The 12,017-nt window shown below is 37.5% G+C and overlaps 1 protein-coding gene across 6 annotated transcripts in view; it reads right to left on the bottom strand.

Annotated features, from left to right (window-relative positions):
- NCKAP5 (NCK associated protein 5) overlaps positions 1–12,017 on the bottom strand; it is a 909,053-nt gene that overhangs the window by 173,265 nt on the left and 723,771 nt on the right. The window lies entirely within an intron of this gene.

The raw sequence follows: 12,017 nt of genomic DNA, 5'->3' as shown, positions 1-12,017 counted from the left end.
CAGGTCATTTGAGGTTGGTTATCCAGTCTTTGGGGCAAAAAGAAAAAAAGAATAAGAAAGAGTAAAGAAAGCCTATGGGACTTGTGATACACAATCAAAAGAAATAATATACATTTTGGTGAACAATTATCTTTGCTGAAACAAATGTATAAAGACTGGAAGACTTTTTAAAGTTTTGTTTAAATGCATAACCAGGAATACCAGAAATGAGGAGAGATTGACATTCCTGAACAGACAAAAACTAAGGGAGTTCATTACCACTAGACCTGCTTTATAAGAAATGCTATAGGGCATTTTTCTATATGGAATAAAAAATGCTTATTAATATCTTAAAAACATACAGGTGTACATATAAAACTCATTGGTAATAGTAAATACAGACTCAACGTTAGATTCCCTAATATTATAATGGTGGTTCACTTACAATTCTAGTTTAACTTTGAAGTATTAAACACTATAATTATAAGAATTTATTATTGAATACACAGTATAAAATATATAATTTTATAAAATTTTATAAAATTATAATATCAATAACCTAAAATGTGAGGAAGGAGACAAAAAATGTAAAGTTTATTTTTGCTACTTAACTAAAGTTGTCATCTTAAAATAGGATTATGGGAACCCTCATCAGAGAACTCTGGATGTTCAAGGCTAGTTTGCCAGACACATGTGCAAAGACAATGACACAGCAGTTTTACTTTATGCACTGTGCAGGCGTACCTTCCTATAACCCAAATATTGATGTCACTATTTGGCAAGAAGCCTCTTTTGTCAGAATTGGTATAAAGATGTGTTACTGACCAGTCAATGTGAGACTGCTTTGTGGTGCTACTTTGGAGAACTGTTTTGTCTGATGGCTCCTTGTTAGCAATGGCTACTTGGTCTGCAATAATAAATCTTTTATATGCCTATGACTTCTTATGTCATAATCCACTGTGGGATTCTGAGGGGATACAACCCCTAGTAGAGAAGTAGCTGCGCTCCAACAAGGATGTTATAAATATGAGATATTAAAGCCGCATAGTAACCACAAAGGAAAAGCCTGTAGTAGTTACTCATAAGATTATGATAAACAAGTAAACATACTGCTATAAATGTCATCAAATCACAAAAGAAAACTGTAAGCTAAGAGGCAAAGAACAAAGGATCTACGACACAACCAGAAAACAATGAGCACAATGACATAAGCCCTCACTTACCAATAATTACGTTAAATATAAATGGATTAAATTTTCAAACCAAAGACACAGAATGGCCAGATGTATTTTAAATAATCTAATGCTACACTGCTTAAAAGACACTCACATTCACTTTAAAGACTCACAGACTGAGACTAAAGGGATAAAAAAAAAAGACATTTTAAGCAAATGGGTAGCTACACTTATAGCAGACAAAATAGACTTTAAGCTAAAAATGACCAAGAGACAAAGAAGGTCATTACATAAGGATAAAGGGTCAATCTATCAAGAATATATGACAAATGTAAATATGTATCCACCCAACAATGGGGCACTTAAAATCAAATAGTAATAGAAGAAACAGGAGAAATAAATAGCAATATAATAATAGTTGGAAACATTTATACCCCACTCACAATAATGATCAGAAAAAGAATTTACATGGAAAGTGGATTTGAACAACACTATAAACCAGGGGTGTCGAACTCAATCAGAGAAGGGGCCAAAATCTAAAATCCAGCCTAAATTGCGGGCCGAATGGTTTACTGAACAGTCATAAACTGTCATTGTGATGGAAACGCAGTGGAGTGCAGTGATGACAGCGCGGTGCGGGCCACATTGCAAGGCCTGGCGGGAAGGATTTGGCCCGCGGGCCTTGTGTTTGACACATGTGCTATAAACCATTCAGACCTAACAGACACATACAGAATATTTCATCCAACAATATACATTTTCCTCAGATACACATAGAATATTTTTTTAGGATAGACTCTATCCAATAGAGCATACGTTAGGCCACAAAATCTTTTTTTTTTCTTTTCTTTCAAATTTAAGAACACTAAAACCATACCATGTACTTTTTTTTTTTTTTTTTACCTGACTACAATAATATGAAAGTAGAAATCAATAGCAGGAGGCAAACTGGAAAATTCACAGATACATGAAAATTAAATAACTCATTCCTGAACTACCAATGGATCAATTAAAAAAAATCAAATAGAAATAAAAATGTATCTTGAAACAAATGAAAATTTAAAAAACAACATATCCAAACTTATGAGACATAGCAAAGCAGTTCTAAAAGGGAAGTTTATACAGATAAGTTCTTACATCACAAAAAAAGAAAGATCTTAAATAAACTAATGTAATACCGCAAGGATTTAGAATAAAAATAATGAATGTAGATTAAAGTAGGCCAAAGCATAAAAATCAGAGCAAAAACAAACAAAATGCTTATCAAGAAAACAACAGAAAGTTTAACAAAAGAGTTGCTTCTTTGCAAAGATAAGCAAAACTGACAAACCTTTAGCTAGACTAACCAAGAAAAAAATTGAGAGGACCCAAATAAATAAAGTGATAAATAAAAGAGAAGACATTACAACTAATACCACAGAAATACAAAGGCTCATAAGAGACTACTATGAACAATTATATACTAACAAATTGGATAAACTAGAAGAAATGGAAAAATTCCTAGAAACATGGAACCTCTAAACTGAATTATGAAGATATAGAGAATTTGAACAGACCAATAACAAGTAGATGTTGAATTAGTAATCCTAAGCCTTCCAACAAAGAAAAGCCCAGGACCGGGTGGTTTCAATGGTGAATTTTACTAAAAAATTTAAAGAAAAGTTAATGCCCATCTTCTCAAACTCTTCTAAAAATTTGAATAGGAAGAAATATTCCCAAATTTATTTTATTGGGCCAGCATTACCCTGGCATAAAGGCATGTATGGGGGGGTGGGTGGGGGGAAACAACAACAAAAAACACTACAGTCCACTATCCTTAATAAATATAAATGCAAAAAAATTAAACAAATTACTAGCATGCTGACTTCAATAGCCACCATAAAAAGGCTCATAGATTATGATCAATTGGAATTCATCCCTAAAATGAAAGGATGGTTTAACATTCACAAACCAGTAAATGTGGTACATTATAATAACAGAATCCTATATAATATAACCCTAATATGCAAATTGACAGAACTGTGGAATGACTGGAGGAACAACTGGTTGCTATGATGTGTACTGACTATCAGGAGGTGCTCAACGCAGGAGACATTAATACCCCACTCTCAATAATGATCAGCCAAGAGAATCTATATGGAAAGTGGATTTGAACAACTCCTGGATTGAGCATCTGCGCCCCCTGCCCAGAGGGAGGCAACCAGAGGCAACAATCAGGGTGTGGGTGGCGATTGGGGTGGTGGGGCCAGCCAGCGGGTGATGCCATGCCACCAGCCAAGGCAGGTGCCAGTGGAGGGCCCCCAATCATCCCACCCATCAGTTGCCCCACAGATCTGCCCTGATTGCAGGCCAGGTCTAGGGACCCTATTTTTAATTATATTTAAAAATTAAAACCTGGCAAGACTACTCTAACACTGAAAAAATAGGATGATGCAGTGATGACATGCATGGACTCTGGCTTGCACATTTTGTAGTCAGCCCTGATTCTGATACTTACTAGTATAACTGCCTGACAAAGCCAATTACTTAACTTCTCTGTGCTTCAGTTTTTCCACCCATAAGATGGGAAAAAATGGTACTACTGCCTCAGAAGGATCATGTTATTTATGTACTACTTTTTATAACCAGGGCAAAACTTGTAGCTGCCCATAAAACAGCAAGATGCCTTTCACCTGTATGAAAAGTATGGTCACTGGTGCATGCAGCATTCAGGATTGTGAGAGGGATGTCCAACTGCTGGTTTAGGCCTGACCCTTTAAACTGGCAGTCAGACATACCCCAAGGGTGTAGGCCAGGCTGAGGGACCCCCTCTCCCCCAACCATGAATAAATTTTGTGCACCAGGCCTCTAGTAAAAGATAAAAATCATATAGTCATCTCAAAAGATGTAGAAAAAGCACTTGACAAAATGTACATATTTATTATAAAACTCTTAAAAAAATTGTGTGTGGAAGAACTATACCTCAACATAATTAAGGCCATATATGATAAGCCCACAGGTAACATCATACTCAATGGTGAAAAGATAAAAGCTTTTCTTCTAAGAACAGGAACAAGACTACTTCTATTCAATATAGTACTGAAACTCCTAGCTAGAGCAATCAGGCAAGAAAAAAAAAAATAGAATACTATTTTGAAAGAAACCAATAAATGGCATAAATATATATATATTTCATAAACACTTCATCATAGACTGTTTGATCTAATCATAAATTCAGTACAGATGCAGGATACAAAACCAACATAAAAAATAACTAGCATTTCCATATACTAACAAATAATTTTGGGGAAAAATAAACAACCCCATTTACAATGGAATAATAAAATAGTAAAGTAATTTGAATAATTATAACTAAGGAGGTAAAAATTGTTATGATGAAAACTATAAGGCACTGATGAAAGAAACTGAAGCTGACACAGAAAAATGAAAAGATATCTTATGTTTATAAAGTGAAAGCGTTAATGTTAAAATGTTCATGCCACCCAAATCAATCTACAGATTCAATGCAATCTTTATCCATAGCATATTTTACTGAATTAGAAACAATCTTAAAATTTATTTACAACCACAAAATACCTTGAATAGTCAAAGCAATCCTGAAAAAGAACAAATCTGGAAACATCATACTTCTTTATTTCAAACTATATTACAAGGCTATAGTAATCAAAGCGGTATGGTATTGGCATAAAAACAAACACATTGACCATTGGAACAGAATCAAGAGTGCATAAATAAACACAAACACATATGGGCAACTAACATTGGGCTAGAATACTGAATGGAGAAAAGACAATCTCTTCAATAAATGATGTTTGGAAAATTGTATATTCACATGTAAAAGAATGAAACTAAACCATTATTTCACACCACTCACAAGAATTAACTCAAAATGGCTTGCAGACTTAAAAAATAAAACCTGAAAACATGTAACTCCTAGAATAAATAGAGAAAAAAAAAACTCCTTGTCATGGGTATTGGCAATAATTTCTTGGATACGGTACATAAGGCACAAGCAAGATATTAAAAAATAAACCAAAGAGAATACATAAGACTTAAATCTTCTGTACAGCTAAGGGAACCATCAACAAAATAAAAGGTAACCTACTGCCCAAGTGGCATGGCTCAGTGGTAGAGCATTGACCTATCAACCAAGAGGTTGCAGTTTCATTCCAGGTCAGGGCACAGGTCTGGGTTGTGGGCTCCATCCCCAACGTGGGGCATGTAGGAGGTAGCTGATCAATGATTCTCTCTCACCATTGATGTTTCTATCTTTCTCCCTCTCTTTTCCTCTCTGAAATTAATAAGAAAAATATATTTTTAAAAAGACAATCTCCTAAATGAGAGACCATATATCTGATAAAGTATGAATACCCAAAACATATAAGAAATTCATACAATTCAAAATCAAAAAATAATTCCATTAAAAAATAGGCAGACAACCTGAATAGACATTTCTTCAAAGAGGACATACAGATGACCAACAGACATATGAAAAGATGCTTAATATTACTAATCATCAGGGAAATTCAAATCAAAACCACAATGAAACATTACCTCACACCTGTTAAAATGGCTATCATAAAAATTACAATAGATATAAGTGTCAGAGATGATGTGGACAAAAGAAACCCTTTTGCACAGCAGGTGTGAATGTAATTGGTGCAACCACTGTGGAACACACAAATGGAGGTCCCTCAAAAACTTACAATAGAATTACCACGATCTAGCAATTCCACTTGGAAATAAAATAAAATGACTACCTCAAAGAAGAGATATCTTCTGTACCGCCATATTTATTGCAGCATTATTTACAACTAGAGGCCTGATTCATGAAATTCATGCAAGGGGCTTGGCTGTTCTGCTATTCAGTCTAATTAGCATATTAGATCTTCATCATATAGGATAGATCAGGACATGGAAACAATCTAAGTATCCATAAATGTGTGAATGGACAAAATAAATTGTAATATACTATATATACTATATATATATATATATATATATATATATATATATATATATATATATAATGCTAAGTAGAATAAGTCAGAGAGAGAAATATGATTATTGCATGATCTCACTTATATGTAGAATCTATACAAAACAAACTCCTATAAGCAGATACTAGATTGGTGGTAGCCAGAGGCATGTGATGGTGGGGTCAGGGAAACTGACAAAGTTGATTGAAGGTACCAACCTCCATTTATAACATAAATTAGTTCTGGAGATATAATGTACAAAATGCTGACTATAGTTAACTATATCAGGCTATATATTTGAAATCTAAGAGAGTAGATTATAAAAGCTCTCATCGTAAGAAATAAATGTAACTATATGAGGTGCTGGATATTAACTAAACTTATTGTGGTGATCAATGTATGTACATATGTCAAATCATTATGTAGTACACCTTAAACATACATGATGTTTATGTCAATTATACCTCCAAACTGAAAGGAAAAGTATGAAGGTAAAGAGATTATTGCACACAAAGTCAAACAAAAAGAAAAGGAAATATCCCCCAACACAGAAAATGAAATTAAGTTAAAAAATGCAAGTATGCAAGTACTAAGCCATCAACAAGTAGACACTGAATATGTGTTAGGAACAGTGGTCACATCTGTGAAAGGTCAAAACTCCATTCACAGTCCTGCCCTCAAGACAATTACTATGCAGGTGAAATGAAAAGGTAACATGAGATCCCTAGTGCCCGGCTTGCCCTCCATGATCTCTACCAGGAGAGATGAAGATTCCATGATTCCATACTGAACCAGGAGATGCTTACTTGTGTGATCCATCCCCACACAATTCAAAATGGCTTGAAGACTTAAACATAAAACCTGAAAACATGCATAAATTAATTCCATAAATTCCACAGGAGCTTTGAAGGGGAAAGTTAAGGGGGAACCTCACTGACCTCGGAGGCCCCTGAGAGGTGGCGGCAGGACTGGTGCTTGGGGACAGGTGGAGAGGGGTCTGTGTCATGTGGCCAAATAAGATAGATTTGTACTCTGAAAATAAGGCCTGGGTGTAGGGAAAAATAATCAGAAGCACCAGTAGACTTCAAATCCTCTTATCTCATCTAAAATAATATAAAACAGAACACTAACAGACAAAAAGCCAGCACGCTAAGAAGTGACAGCAAGTTTTCACACTTTGGTTCTAAGCTGTCAGATTTTCAACTGTTTGTATGAATAATCTACATTATAACATTGTTATCTTTTTATCTTGGCCTAAGGAAATGGGTACTGGGACTCTTTGATAGATAAAAAGAAAAAGGAAAAAAGTGAGTAAGGCAGAAAACACAAAAATGATGTCCTATCAAGGTAATGATAACACAGGTATCCAAAACCAGACAAAAGCAGAAAACACAGGAGGAGACGTTCTTGGGTGCCACAAATCAAGAGCCTTTCAGACGTGTGTGACAACGGCAGGCTCCTTATTACAGCTGCGCTGCAGAAGCCCTCCGATCCGACTCGAGCACAGGAGGGCCAGTTAATCAAAATGTCAGTGAGGAATCAGGAAAATGTCCCCCTGTCCATCCGTGTTTCATGCTGAAGGCATGCCGAAAGGAGGCAAAGGGAAGAACTTGAGCCTGACCATGGATTTTAATCCCCTCTCTGTCAATTACCAGATGGTGACTTAGCTTCCCTGTGCCCCTGTCCCCATTATAAAATGGTTAAGCGATAGTTTCTACCTCATAGAATCTTATCGGAGATTAAATGGGTGAACACTGTAAGATTATATGTGATAAGTACAATGCATTTGTTAAATAGCATTTGGTAAGGCCAACTATGCTTCTTTGCCTAGGGAACCTAATATTAGGGTCCTCCAATAACTGTGTGGGTTTCTGTTTGTTTGTTTTGTTTTCTTATCAAACACATGCTTAAAGCACTGTGTCTGATTTCTAGTTTTGTTTTCAACAGTGGAACAAAAATTTAAAGGCACTTGGGAGGCAATTTGCATGCAGAATACCTCTATATGTAACACAGTATTTCTTGTTTCCCATACTGTTTTACCATTAGACACCCACTAGTACATTTCATTTGATCATAAACATTTATTTTTTCTTGATACATTTGAAGCATTCAACTTAATTCTTTTCACATCATATTTCACTGATTTATATAGTAGTTAAAAATACATAATTGCTATGACATGTACTACTGGCATAAACATACAGAGTTGCAAATACAATTCATTCAGTGAACATTCAACTCAACTTGTAAGAGAAGTAAGTACACTTACATCTGAAAAACCCACAGTTATATGATTTACTAGTGGCCCCATGAAGAAATTTGTCCACAGGGGGGTATGTGTCCCTCAGCCTAGCTTGTACCATCTCCAATCTGGGATATTCCTCTCATAATCTGGGTCTGCTGGCTCCTAAAGGCTCACCTGTCTGCCTGCCTAATTCCCCCTAACCTCTCTGCATGCTGGCCTGCTTTCATCCAACTGCCTTCCCCCTCTGCCCCCCATGCAGGCCTGCTCACCGCCAATCCCCTCCCCCTGCCAGCCTGCTCACCCCCAACTGCCTCTCTGCTGGCCTGCTCACCCCCAATTACCCCCCCCCCCCCCACTGGCCTGATCACTCCCAACAGTGCCCCCCTACTGGCCTGGTCACCCACAACTGCCCTCCCCTGCCCTCCCCTCTTCACCCCTCACCACCTCTACCTCAGACTGGCCACCATGGCTTTGTCCAGAACAACGTCCAAAAGGTTTCCCAGTCTAATTAACACAGTCTTATTAGTATAGATAAGAGGAAGTGGTGAGTATTGGTTCATCTGGTCAGTAAGTTCAAATAAATGTAGTGAGAGATTCTAGTTCCTTTAAGATATTACTTTTAGATTTCCTTTGTTATTCTGGCTTCTCTATTCTTTTTTTTTTTTTTTTAATATATTTTATTGATTTCTTACAGAGAGGAAGGGAGAGAGATAGAGAGCTAGAAAAGTCGATGAGAGAGAAACATCGACCAGCTGCCTCCCGCACACCCCCTACCGGGGATGTGCCCGCAACTGATGTACATGCCCTTGACCAGAATTGAACCTGGGACCCTTCAGTCCACAGACCGACGCTCTACCACTGAGCCAAACCCACCTCGGCTGGCTTCTCTATTCTTTAGAATTTAGCTTAAATTTTTGATTTCCATATAAAGGGCCCTCTTAATCAGATTTGTTACTATTGTACATGCAGTCTCAGAGGTATCATTTTGAAAATTGGAACCAACAGAGAAGCTTATTGTCATTCTAAGGATTTTAATTTTCAGGTTAGGCTCTTTTTGTTTTCCCTCATGGACCTGGTTGGTTCCCTTTGAAAGTTTCCCAGAATCTGTCAACTAATTTTTAGAACTATCCCTTTTTGTTCTTCCTACAAGAGTTGCCTAATAATATCCATGCAATCTCTTTTTCTGTATTTTTTAGGGACAAAAAAATATGCTGCTTCTTATAAATGATATTCTTCTCCACCATTTACAATGTATCTACTAAACTCACAATGGTTTCATTCACCATCTTCTATGTTTCTCTGTAGGTGGCTATGTTGGATTATGGAGGACCATTAGGTTGTACATAGCAGGTGACCACTAATGCAGTTGTCTAACATTTGCAGAAAATGACTTAGAAGCCTCTTCGGTCTGTGGACAGAAGCTACATGGTCTATAATATTTGGGACCAAGCACAGTGGTGAATTTGCTGCATCCACCAGCCACACCCTCAGGCAGACTGGGCTGGTCTGCATGCAGCACAATTCTGAAGCATTCACATTAAGCAGGAAAATACAGAAGGAGAGGTGGAGGCATCACATTCTCTTTGGGGTATACAAAATAGCTCCCCAACTTGTAGAATAAATTTGTGTCATTCATAATTCCATTCAACAGGTAATGACAGAGCTTTCATAGGCACAAAGCAAGCTCTGGCTGCTTTTCCCTTTACCAGCGCTCCATATGTATTTGTGCCATCAGAAAATAAAGAATCATGAGTCAAATACTGAACAGACCACCCAAAAAGCCAGCAACAGTTGTCTATGACTGTGAGCTGTATGGTATGAGAGGGCAGCATCACACTCTCTATCATTCTTCCTCACAGAACTATTAATCTCCATCCTTTACATGAGAATGGCTCCTGGAAGTGAGGATTTCTTGGGGACGAATATGGAGTGTGTGGGCTGAGAACACCCAATGAATAAACACAGTTCTACTGTGAGCATGCACACCTTCTGCTGCCATTTAGATATAAATGTAAGAAATTTGTGTTGGCCAGTGAAAAAGCTTAAATACCTAGAGCACTCATCATGACTCGGAAACAGGGAGTACAAAAATCATTGTTCCAGAAAAGCTTCAAATTAAAGCAGGAAAAGTAGAAAAATTCATGAACATGCAACAGCTGTTAAAAATAATTATTATATAGGATCTTGATTATGAGAGAGAAAAAGAAATACAAGCTTTTACAGATGCAAAATTCTCTATGACCAACATTTATTGTAGTCCGACTAGAAAAGCAAAGAGATAATGATTTTTTCCTCACAATTTTGAGTCATAAATTATGAATTATGCTCTAACAGATAAAGAAGAGAGGAAATTGATTTAAGAGATGAGATCTATTTTACAATTCAGAGAGTGTTTTATTTTAACTTGAGGGGGTGGAAATTACATTTGATGCTCAGCTTTACTGAACATCCTTCTTTTTCTGAAATGAACTGCAATTGTTTTTTATCATTTCCCTGAGGAGTCCAGGAAAGATGTTTATGCCAAAGTTCAGAGGGTAAATTAGCAACACTGGCTCAATCATCTGAAAAAAAGTGCTGTCCTGAAGAATTTTCTAAGATGATGTCTTATAAATACACGACCAAATACGGTAGCCATTGATCAAATGTGGCTTTTCAACACTTGAAATATGGCTAGTTTGACATAGGAATTTCATTTTAGTTTAATTTCAAGTTCAATAGTGTCTAAAGTGCTGGACAGGGTAGTTTAGAGGACACCCCTGTCTTTATTCTTCCTCTCAGCCAATTAGACCAGGCAGCTGGGGGTTATTCTTTGTAAATTAATGTACATTGCCCCATACTCTTTGCTAGCCAAGACTCAGAATGCTCTGAACAAGGCTTATGGAACTTGTTTGAGCAAATTAGCCTATTAATAAGATTTAAAAAATAGCAAACAGCAAAGATCAGGCCTCCAGGCTTCTTTGCTAATTCATGTGTCTTCCTGAAGTCAAATATATTCTTGAGAGCTTGTCAAAATCAGCTGATAGTTTTGATATCTTTGTAATTAGCTACTTATTAATAATTAGAGGGCCCAGTGCATGAATGTTTATGCACTGTGGGGGAAGGGGCCCCTCAGCCCAGCTTCACCCTCTTGCAGACCAGAAGCCCTTGGGGAATGTCCAGGGAGTGGACCTAGGCCACAGTCTGGCCTTCCTCTGTGGGAGTCAATCTGCAGGCGAATTGGAGGATGCACAGGCCAATGAGCAGCTGGCCCTACCCCCCAATTTCCCCTCCACCACTGCCCGCCACCACTGCTCCCTGATTGCAGTCCCCTCCCTCTGCCCACTGGGACCCACCTTGGCTGGCCTGTCACTGCCCACTTGCTGGCCCTGCCCCTAGCTGATCAGTAATTCCACCATTCAGTTGATTTACATATTAGGCTTTCATTATATAGCATAGGAAAGGACAAAAGGTCAGTGATGCATTTAGTGTGGGTGAAACAGAATGAAGGGAGGGCTTGAAAAGACCACTGGAAACTTGCCCATCCTCTGGACTGGAGGATTTCTAAATCTCTTAGGGCATGTTGGTGCTGGGACTGGAAAAGGCCCGACATTATAAGTATGGCCATACATTCCCCAGGGCATCACAGGTCCATTTCCTGCA

The sequence above is a fragment of the Pipistrellus kuhlii genome, unplaced genomic scaffold (genome assembly GCF_014108245.1).
Source record: "Pipistrellus kuhlii isolate mPipKuh1 unplaced genomic scaffold, mPipKuh1.p scaffold_m20_p_7, whole genome shotgun sequence".
In the NCBI taxonomy this organism is placed as follows: Eukaryota; Metazoa; Chordata; class Mammalia; order Chiroptera; family Vespertilionidae; genus Pipistrellus; species Pipistrellus kuhlii.
The sequence above is the reverse complement of the archived record's forward strand: the minus strand, read 5'-3'. Positions and strand labels throughout refer to the sequence as shown.